The following is a 12140-nucleotide window of genomic DNA, read 5'->3' as shown; positions in this document are numbered from 1 at the left end:
GAGCAAATGTTGACTGAGTGCAATGTTTAGTTGGAATTCAAGCTAATTCCTTTGTTGTTGTTCAACTACACCATTCACGTCTTATCTCGTCTCTTGTCTCAGGTTTCCATTGTCTGTGTCAGTAGCGTCTTCATGTTGGCCAACTGGGACTGTAAGACTTTGAAGTTACGAGTCTTTACAAAAACAACAGATTTTTGGCCATTTGTTGCAAAAGTGACTGCTGCTACAATACATGGGTGAAGATCATGACACAAGGGCAAGTACATTTTGATGGACCAAAAAAGTCATTATATTTTTAGCAATAGCCATTCAAAATGATATTTTTATTTTAGCCAAAAATCATTAGGATATTAAGTAAAGATATATTAAGATATTTTGTAATTTTACTGTAAATATATTAAATCTTAATTTTTGATTAGTAATATGCATTGCTAAGAACTTCATTTGGACAACTTTAAAGGTGATTTTTTTCAGTATTTTGATTTTTTTGCACCCTCAGATTCCAGATTTTCAAAAAGTTGCATCTCGACCAAATATTGTCCTATCACAACAAACCATACATCAGTGGAAAGCTTATTTATTCAGCTTTCAGATGATGTACAAATCTCAATTTCGACCCAAAATTTGACCCTTATGACTGGTTTTGTGGTCCAGGGCTACATTTACTTCCATTCCTAAATTAATTGTTCCATTAACTTTTCTGTGATTAAGAAATATGTAACCATGGAGATGCAGAAAACCTTTTTTTAGTTTTACTATAAATAGACCAGAAGGAAACAGGCACAATGGTAGGTGGGAGCAAGGTGTTGGGTGTGACAACAGACCCTGTGTTATGTTACAGTACATTACAGTAAAAAAAATCCAATTATACAACAAAATGTTGGAAGGGTAAATAATATTTAAGTTGAACTAATTTTATTGCTAGGGCTTAGTTGAGATGACATATTAAGTCTACAAAAATATATTTTAAAAACATTACATGAAGGGTTATTTTCAAATCCAGTCAACATTCAGAATGCCAAAGCTGACTAAACTAATGAATACAATACCAGGCAATATTAAAATAATTCACAAATGTACAACATACATAAAAACATTGAATAAGTGCTATACTGTATGTCTGAGGGAAATTAACTGTTTAAGTTAAGTGGACATGGTCTTTCATTTTGTTTAATCCATAAAACACTTAATGTCAAAAGCTGAAAATAAATTTTCGGTTTAATTTTGGCATGCTGAATGTTATTTTTGTGTTTACGCTAAGTGTAAAGATCGCATGAAAAGATCACGTAGTCTTTCTATATGAGCCGTGTTGCTTAATACGACTAACCAAAATCTTTGAAACATGTAATGTAAACCACAGTAACACGCTTATTTTAAGTTAACGTGGGCGTATTGAATGGGTTTTTTGCATGTGCAAACTTTTGCAACTGTCCCGTGAAGTTAAAAGACAAAATTAAACGTGACTAACAACCAGCCACATTACAAACGGTGTTTCTAGTCTCGTGAATGGCACTTTGGAAGGAGAGTTCATCATTCCAAACAAAAATGAACAACTGAATCCTTTCACAATGCTTTTATCAAAGCAGGGTGCATCTCGATCAGGTAAAGAATCAGTGCACACAAGTTTGTATTTTTCAACAACAAATTATGTGAAAAATCATGCGTTTTTTTAAAAACGAAGCATTAACACATGTTAGACCGCACCCGATGAACACAATCAAGCCTAGAAAAAAACAGTGAACCACCCATGTGCTTTATTGTTCTCAGTGGCATCTATGCTAATATTAGTCTGTTTCTTTCTTATATTCCGAGGTCACTGTAGCCACCACATCCAGTCTGTATCCAGTCCAGATGGTGGATCAGCACCTAGAAACGACTTTGACAGCCCTGAATGTCAGTGGAGACCATGACAACTAGATGTGCCCCAGAGATAGATCCCCTGCAAAGACTGCATCAACTAGACGGCCATCGGGACAAGACCACATGAACCAGACGAGTCCTCAATCAGACTTTGCTGCTGGTTTTGCCTGCCTAGAGTACGATGGAGTTTTGGATCCTTCGGCACACTACATTCCAGGTTAATACTGTAAAGCTGCTTTGACATGATCTGAATTGTAAAAAGCATCATATACTGTAAATAACGGTGACTTTACTTGACTCCGTTCACTGCAACACCTGGTTCATTTTTTATCTGCCTCATTTTAAAGATGTTATTTTTAAAAGTAGTAATGTTTGTAAATGTTTGTTTGTTTGTTTTATGAAACCAATGTTTAAAATTAATTCTACTTATTATATTATAATCTAATATCTCTATGACATACTATATATATATATATATATATATATATATATATATATTATTATTAACATAAATAATGAGTTGAATCAGCTTGAAATTATTTACAGTGTAGTGATACTGTTTGTACCAACTATAAATAGCAGCATCTTTATTACAGTAAGTGTGAATAGTGATACATGCTGTTCTCACAAAGTGTGCATGGAATTAAAGTTCAGTTTGTTCTAAAGTTTATATATCTGAACAGTGGTTGGTTTGGCATTTCTTGGCTATGAGTGCAGTTATTCAGGTTTATGGGTGTCACCCCGGTTTAAAATGATGGGTTTTGGCTTGCTGTTACTCATCACATTATACATGATTGCACAATCCACTTTATCCTGAAAATACTTTTAAGTCTATGGAACAGTAAGATTAAAATGGATTAAACAAGGCATATTTTTCTTCCAAAAACAAAACATAAACAGTAAATAAACTAATAAAAATTAACAAAACTATAAACATTTACACACATACACACACCTCAATGTGTGGAGCCACTGCTAATTAGGTTTTGTCTGTACTGTATATGTTTTTTGACTCTCAAAAACCAGCAGCCACAGACGTGCAGTTTATGAATTTCCAAAGACAGTTAATTAACAGGAAATTTCCATTGAGCCTGCATGTTTAGTATGTATGACAAATGTTATAATTGAAGATTGTTATTAAATAAAGGCTATTATGTGTTATAATGTGTGTGTTTTTTAGTGATTGATAGACACCAGCTAATCATTTTCTTAAACTCTATAAAATGTAATAATTAGTTCCACAGCAATTTCTTATGATGCTCAGATAATATATCATAGTTCAGGTAACATATGAAGTGCATGGAGTAAATGGTTAAATTTTATTTGACAATATTTGCTGTAATTTTGGAAATGTTAGTTCAATTAAAACATTTTAGTTGAATGGGCTATAAAACTAGTTCAGTAAAGGTTGAGCCAGCTAAAAAAAAATAACAATTCAGGTAACACTTTGAAGTCAGAAATTGACTGAACGTAAATAATGAGTTGAATCAGCTTGAAATTATTTACAGTGTAGTGATACTGTTTGTACCAACTATAAGTAGCAGCATCTTTATTACTGTAAGTGTGAATAGTGATACATGCTGTTCTCACAAAGTGTGCATGGAATTAAAGTTCAGTTTGTTCTAAAGTTTATATATCTGAACAGTGGTTGGTTTGGCATTTCTTGGCTATGAGAATAGTTATTCAGGTTTATGGGTGTCACATGTTTAAATGATGGGTTTGTCTTGCTGTTACTCATCACATTATACATGATTGCACAATCCACTTTATCCTGAAAATACTTTTAAGTCTATGGAACAGTAAGATTAAAATGGATTAAACAAGGCATATTTTTCTTCCAAAAACAAAACATAAACAGTAAATAAACTAATAAAAATTAACAAAACTATAAACATTTACACACATACACACACATATCAATTTGTTAGAGAAACAGCATTGCATGAAATAAGGCTTATTTTTATATACATTTGTTTTATTTCACTGGCAAATTTAAGCATAAAAAAACAATGCAATGTGAGCTTATCATGATGTCTTTGTTGATTTCTCATCATTGTGTATTTCCACTAGTGTTTTGTGCACAAGATATTGGTATATTACCATTATTCAAGTTTCCTTATTTCTTTTCTTTCTTGCTTGCTTATAATAATAAATATGAATCTTTGCTGGTTATAATTTACATTTACATTTAGTCATTTAGCAGACACTTTTATCCAAATTGATTTACAAATGAGGACAATGGAAGCAATCAAAATCAACAAACGAGCAATGATATGCAAGTGCTATAACAAGTCTCAGTTAGCCTAACATGGTACACGTAGCAAGGTTTTTTTTTTTTTTAAATTATATAATAAACAAAGAAAACAGATAGAATAGAAAAATAAATAAAGATGTCAAATAAAGATGGAAGAGATGTGTTTTTAGCTGATTCTTCAAGATGGCCAAGGATTCAGCTGCTCAGATTGAGTTGGCAGGTCATTCCAGGAAAATTTTATTTAAGCATTAATTTAAGGAAAGTCAAAGGATCCGGAAATGAAGAAATAACCATCTGCAGGTAAATAAAAAAAAAAGATAATAATAAAGTAAGGATACAAAACAGGAAATGGGAAAGTTCCAGAATTACCATATAGACTAGAAATAAATAATAATAAAAAAGAAGCAGGAACACAGAGTACTGAATATTGTGCAAAAGGTCCTGAGGGGATTCCTCAGTTGCGCAAAATTTCCTGCATTGTGCAAAAATTGTGCAAAATAGGCAGATGCATATACTTTGAATGGATGAGAATGAAAGTAAACAGATTTGGTCAGGGTATTGTTACATTGTCATACATTTAATTAAATAGTCAATAAATAGATCTATGTATGTATTAGGTGGTAGATGGATGCATGAATGAAAGGCAGATATATTAGTAGTAATAATAGTAAACAACACTGCGTGAAATAAGCCATAATGTGTATGTGTGTGTGTGTGTGTGTGTGTGTGTGTGTGTGTGTGTGTGTGTTTGTTTGTTTGTTTGTCTATTTATTTTTACCTCACACAATGTATGGTACTTGTCTACAGTGTTGGGGAAAGTTACTTTTAAAGGGGACCTATTTTGCCCCTTTTCAGAATCAGAATCAGAAGAATGATTTCACATGATGAACACTTATTTCACTTATTTCACATGATGTAAAATAAGTCTCTGATGTCCCTAGAGTGTGTATGTGAAGTTTTAACTCAAAATACCTTACAGATTATTTTTTATAGCTTGTTAAGATTGCCACTTTTAGGGTATGAGTCAAAACACACCATTTTCGTGTCTTTCCCTTTAAATGCAAATGAGCTGGTGCTCCAGGGAAGAGGGCGGAGCTTCAAGAGCTCAAGCTCCGGCAAAACCAGTGATAGCCTTTGCAAATAAACACTCCACACCATTAGTCCAAGCCTGTTATCTTTACAGAAAACACACTCAGTTTAAAAGTCAGTCATCTGATTGTACTGTGCATAAAAAAATGCACTCAGTGGATAACACAGAATTGAGTACGGTGCGATAAAAAAATAACTCATGGTGCCATAGCCCCACTTGTGATTATGAACTTGACTAATTCCAGCGGTCGACTTCACATTGCTTTCATATGCAATTTTAACTCCCACTTTCCTATTCACGATCACTCTGGTAGCACGTGAAGGCAGCATCATAGAAAACAGACAGACAATGGTAGCTTTAGCAACATTAGCCTCACAAAGCCTTATCTCTTTCAGAAAGGCAATTTGGAAAACAAACGCGTGATACTTACTGGATCATGAACAGTTGGCACTGCTTCATCATTCAGGAGCAACTTTTGTGCAAAACCTGCTTTATACTGACCCTCATTCACAAAGCAGTCTGGTGTAAATGATTCACGCAGACATAAATGAATATCGGTAGAGTTGAGGGAGCATTTTCTTGAAAATTTCATTTTCATCCACCTCGTCTTCAGTGGCTCAGATTTCGGGAGTAAATGGAGAGAGCTATGTGGATTCATATATCCAGATACAGAACACCTAAAACGCTTGGGATTCTCGTCAGTGCAGAAATGGCGGACTGTATACTACTCGCTGTGAACTCGCTCAGGGCAGTTTTATGTTAGAACGGCAGTGTCTGTCAACTTTCGTAGGCAGGGCCTGTGGTTAATGTGATGTTACATTAGCAGCAATGCTGAAAAGTCAAGTCAAGTCAAGTCAAGTCTGCTTTATTGTCAATTCTTCCACATGTACAGTACATACATACAGAGAATTGAAATTGCGTTACTCTCAGACCCATGGTGCATACAGATAACACTAACAGTAGAGCCTAAAAATATAGATAGATACAGATAAAATATAAAATATAAAATACACTATACAAATAAGGGCATGTAAAAAAATGAAAACAGGTAGTTGGGAGATGCTGCTTATCACTTATGGGGATTTAAAAAAAGGAATTGGTGGAATTTTATCATTATAGGGTGGTTGTGTACACACACTGACAACACACATTTATGTCCAAACAACATGTGAAAGTGAATTTTGCATAATAGGTCCCCTTTAAAAGTAATGCATTACAATATTGCGTTACTCCCTTTAAAAAGTAACTAATTACCGTTACTTAGTTACTTTTTGTGGAAAGTAATTCCGTTACTTTGCGTTACTTTTTTAAATATGAGCAGGGCTTGATTGTTTTTAAAAATAAGAAGTTCTATTTACAGCAAATGTAAAAGCCCTTTCACACCAAAGAGTGTAATGAATAAACCTCAGGCTGAAGGAAAAGTAAATTCACTTCTGTACAGTAGAACACAGGAGAAGAAGGCTCAACACTCTTCAGCAACAAAAAAAACAAAAACAATGAAGCACAAATGTTAGTTTATTTTTGCTTATTAGTATGGTTGAACTGGATCATCAAAGGTCAGCAGCAAAGAAATTAGTTAATAAAATGGGATTAGATACATTTGTTTGGTTCCCAAACATGATATTGTTCTTTTTCTCAGCTGATATGTAGCCTACTGGAAAGAGATCATGTGATTGGGTTTTGTCTCAGACATGTGGATTATTGAGAAGGAATCCTAATAAACTTTATTTAACCATCGCAGTGAGTTCAGTTGGAATTAAGAGTTTTCTGGTCCTGTTCCTTTAGGCACAACAATATCCAAATTAAATTCAAATAGTTCCTAATCAAACACACCTAAATGTATCTTCTGAACTTGCGTGACATTTATACTTAAGTCCACATTCCCAACCCTGCATTTAACATTTTTGTTTGATTTGGGCAGGCCCATCCTCCAGGCGATTCTGACAGATGACAAAACAAACATACAAACAAAACAAAACAAAACAAAACAAAAAAAACTAACAAAAAAACATACTTGTGAAAGATATGTTTTCAATCACCAAAATGACACATAATTAAAAGGGACAAATAATACAGGTATGAATAGATCCACCAAAATGTTTCTATTTCTAGGCCCTAATTAAGTTACAGTTACTTTTTATGGAAATGAGAGTACACATGTAATGGTAAATTTTATCCGTGTGACTCTTAAAGTGACAGCGTGCTAATATTCCTGCTGAGACTGTGTGCTTATATTAATCTAAATATTATAATTAATATTCATTAATATTAATCAAACATCAAAATACACATTCAAAATCACACACTGCTCTTGAGTGAAGGACTTTTGTAGCTTTAATAAGAAACAAAAAAGTTTAATTCTTACAGTGAAGACTACGCTGTATTTTTTTTTTTTTTTTTTTTTTACATTTGATTATTAAAGGCTATGTTGCAGGTTTTTTTTTTTTCTTTTCTGGCAATTTTCTAGTTGGTAATTAACATTTAAACAGTTATCCATTGTATTTGATGTTGTAGGGTATTACAAAAAAGAAATATAATAAGGAAAAGTAGGTGATATCTTAGCGGTTAGCTACAGGTTAGCAATGAATCTTGTTTCTCCCACAATGCATTGCATGACGTCACATGAGGTACTCGCTTTTGGACGACAAACGAAAGCCCGCCTTGATACCATTGAGAGAGTGAGACGAGTAGTGAGAGTAGTAGCTAGTGAAAGAGATAGATAGATAGATAGATAGATAGATAGATAGATAGATAGATAGATAGATAGATAGATAGATAGATAGATAGATAGATAGATAGATGTCCATTGTTTCCCCAAGGACAAAGGGATCTTCCGAAGCTGGGTGCAATTTGTCAAGATTAGGCGGGCAGATTTTTCAGCTAGCTCTGTCACCGCCTACTCGAGAATATGCCGCGCGCATTTCGAGGAGGAGGATTACCACTCAGGGGATGCCAAGATGGTCGCACTTTCTTTAAAAAAGTATGAGGATGGCTAAGTTAATTCCTACCGCCGTGCCGTCTGTGAATGCAAACCTCTCTGCTTGTCCTGTCCCTAGGTCGAGAGGACACCGTCTGCCGCAAGCGATATATTGCCACGGTAAGCATCATGCTAACGTTAATGTTTACAGCTGCGTTTTAGCTAGCTCTGTGTGTATTTTGCATACCGTGTTCCCTTTGACACAAGCCTCCACTACAAGCATGATCCCTCTGACATTAGAAGAGCATATTTCGTGATTCACGAATATGAGCCCAAAACAAAATTGCCTGAAGTAAATGTCCATAATATGGGACATCGGGACATCGGGAATCGTCATGAAAGCTTCATGGCTAACGTTTAATGTTTGGTTGGATTCAGTGGTGATGATAATCGAGTGGCTTTCACAATAGTGTGTTTGCGTTTTGTGTTAGACTGCTACGGTTCTCTTTCACATATATTTGACCGTGACCGTGTAGTGGAGGCTAAACGCAAGTAAACACAGTTTACCCACCTCTGAAATGTCAGAAACAGTTTACCACTCCCTCATCTTGCACTTCGCGCCCAAGCACACAGGGTTTTCATACCTTGGGATGTATAGCAGGTCAGTGCTATCCAATGGAATAATACTGCCAATTATTATGCCGTTTATAGTAATAATAGTACCTATTATCATGCCTATTGTAGTATTTTGTCATGCATACACCAAGTTAAAAAAATTCTCAAATGTGTTATTTTGTAGGCTTCTCTTAGCGGCGCTGCATTATAATCACAATGCCAACCGCGAGACAGCACGGAGAAGTGATGGGACAGAGAAGTACTGCGTGCGGTATCCGCGCTTCAGAAAAGGTGCCCATGTGGTGCTTCCCATCAAAGAGGCAGCCTCATACGGTAAGCAGTGTCATGCAGTTCTATCATATTTTGAGGCATTGGCTGAGATGGTGCACGAAGACATCTGTGATCAGTGGCAATGATCTTTATACAGTATTATTTATTATTATCGTCTGCAGGTTTATGCAACATCATTAATGAAGGCCCTTCGGGAAAAGCTACACCAATTCACCTGCAGCTCTTCGAGAGGTTAGCGACAATTTGTCCTCCGAGCACCCGCCCCCATCGCCAAATCCTTCGAACAGGTTCCTAAGGAGGAGGCCGTCAGCCTCTACCTAGCCCGGCAGTCACGTTACAAAAAAACCTAATTTCACATATTTTTTTTTCCACAGACAAGTCCAATGATTTAGTTGTAAAGTATTTATTTTAGTTGTTAGTTATCTTCTTTCCCTCTGTTCCCTGTCATCTCATTTGGGGGTGGTTTCCTGCATGCTGCATGGTTTGTTTTTTCTTTGTGTGCTGTTGCTTTGGTTTTACTTTGCACAAAATTATTACTTTTTTCCGTCTTTGTAAGTGGCAATAATTGTCGCTGTACCCCATTCAAGGGGTCCTGCATGCTGCACGTCTGCTCCTCTGTCTGTTATTTGCATGATATTTGTTGTATGTAATTCAAAATAATTTACCAATCATTTTACCTGTGCCTTGTCAACCTCTGTGTGCGGTGTTGTCTGGGCTCACTGTGTGTCTGCTTGATGTGCTTTTGCGTGTGTGTGTGTGTGTGTCTGTGTGTGTGTGAGAGAAACAAAAGAAACTGTGAAAACGTTTCAGGTCAGTAATCTTCGTCCTTGTTCAGTAAATGTTCAGTAACCGCTACAAGCAATGCCAATAAACTGTGTTTTCTTATCAAAATTCATGTGTTCTGTGTACTTTAAAAAATTTTAAGGGCAATTGGGGGATCACAACAGAATAAGCAATTATCTTTATTAATTTTCATCCAAACGAGGCCATTGAAAGCCCTGATAGGTCTGGTCACCACTTTGAAATTGTTGTCTGATGGTTGAAACCACACAAGAGGGTAGAGGCTTCCTTATACTCCCTGCACTAAAACCTCCATAAGCCCAGCGTATAGCCTGCCTGTACGCAGTGTGTACCGGTATTGCCCTAGGGATAAGTAGGAAAGATTCTTAAGTTTTAAAACTGTAAGTAGGTTGGAAAACGTCATTTTAAGCCTGTCTCTTATGCATGTTTTATTGTGTATGAACACATCTCCTGTCACCTATAGCTGTTGTTCAAAAGACTCAGTGTAAAAAGATTGGTAAAGTAAACATAAAACCATGAACATACTCGTGCGTGCTGGCTTGAAGGGGACCATGATCCTGCCTGAAGTGTGAGTATGCTATGTGTAGCACAAACGGATTCAGGCAGCATGCCTCAAATCCAGGATGCTGGCGTTAGGCACGTTACATCTGCTGGCCGCGGGGTGAGGTCACTCGACCAGTGACCAAAAACGCGCTCACCTCCCACACAGACACCTGCCAAACACAGCGACACAGACACATACTACTCACTCCCTCTACCGGTAAGCCTGACTGTGTCAATGACAATTAATCACGAGGAAAACTAGTTGGCACTATCAACAATAATCACACTGAAGACATGACCAGCCGTCGGCGTCGGCTACGTTTGCAAACAACATTTTCACCGGAGAAGGAGGTAAAAGCTTAGAAATAAACACTAGGGGTTCACAGGTGGGACTGTCAAGCTAGCCCATAGCTAATCACTGTCACTAGATATAAAGAAAACGGTTGACTTTTATTCGGTGCTATTCACTGACAGTAAAAAAAAAGTTGTTATTGTATGCACTGCTGTTCACAGACTACTAGCTCCAGCAGTCATTGCTGCGTTTCTAAACGGTAGCAACTCACCAGGACACTTCACCAACTCTCCAGTCATTCTCCTCTGACCATGCATTTATTTGTCTTTGATTGCCATCGGCTCTCGGTATTTCCTCATTCGCCCTGTCACGTCTAAACGGTTCGAAATTATATGGCTGTGGGCCATCATAAATGTTTTAACTGTGGGTCTTTCCACCTCTTCCTCATCCCAGTTAGACGCCATAGTCACTAAGTGCTAGAACTAGTTCTAGTAGCTGAGCTGCAAGGCTGAGGCTACCTTCCAGCACGTCTACCTCATGTGACGTCATCGCCGAATTGCGTAAAAAATAACCGTTACTAACCAAAAACTACAAAAACTGGACTTTAACACCATTTTGGAGACATTTCTAACTTTATATACATATCTTGACTGCTTTAAGTACCCATTAATCGAAACTAGTGTTTAACCTGCACCATAGCCTTTAAACCGTCTGCTGGCTCTAACCAGTTTTTTGACTTCACGCACTGTGACACTTTCTTGCTCTATTTCATAAAAAAAATAAAGGTAGTTGTGGTATAAATAATATTACAAATTAACACACAAACACACACACACACACACACACACACACACACACACACACATACCTGGTGTGGAAATAATAAAAAAAATAAAATAACCAAAAAATAAAAAATCACACTGATTATAAAAAAATTAAAAGGTAAAAAAAGAGAAGGTTATTCTTGAGATGAAAAACTCTTGTTCATTACATTTAACTTCATAATTGCAACCGCATGTGTTGTATTCCATTGTTGCAAAACTTGTTCTGTATATAGTTCGTTTGTTATCGTGATCAAAAACATTGATCTGAAGCTCAATGCTGATGCTGTTGTAAGGAAATCCAGCGGCCTGGTCAAAGGTTTAATGCATATTCGGTCTTTTATTTGCACTTCTGAATTTATCAGGATTTAGTTTAAATTTTTGTCTAGCTCCGTGTTTAATCTGACTCCAATTTCACGTGATCATTACATTTGGGCAATATTTCTATTAAAAGCTGATCTCAGATATCGATTGTTTATTAATTTAGATATTTGAGTATTCTGAAAATCCCATACTTTCAATTATTCGTTCACTGCAGACCCGGTATCGCTTTAGAAGTAACATTTCGGCCGATTGAATGCTCTTTCCCGGACACAAACTCGTCAGTCTGATCTTAAACATTGGATGCAGGGTAAATATCCACCTTTAAGTCGGTC

The sequence above is a fragment of the Cyprinus carpio genome, chromosome B8 (genome assembly GCF_018340385.1).
Source record: "Cyprinus carpio isolate SPL01 chromosome B8, ASM1834038v1, whole genome shotgun sequence".
In the NCBI taxonomy this organism is placed as follows: domain Eukaryota; kingdom Metazoa; phylum Chordata; class Actinopteri; order Cypriniformes; family Cyprinidae; genus Cyprinus; species Cyprinus carpio.
Note: the sequence above shows the minus strand (reverse complement) of the source record.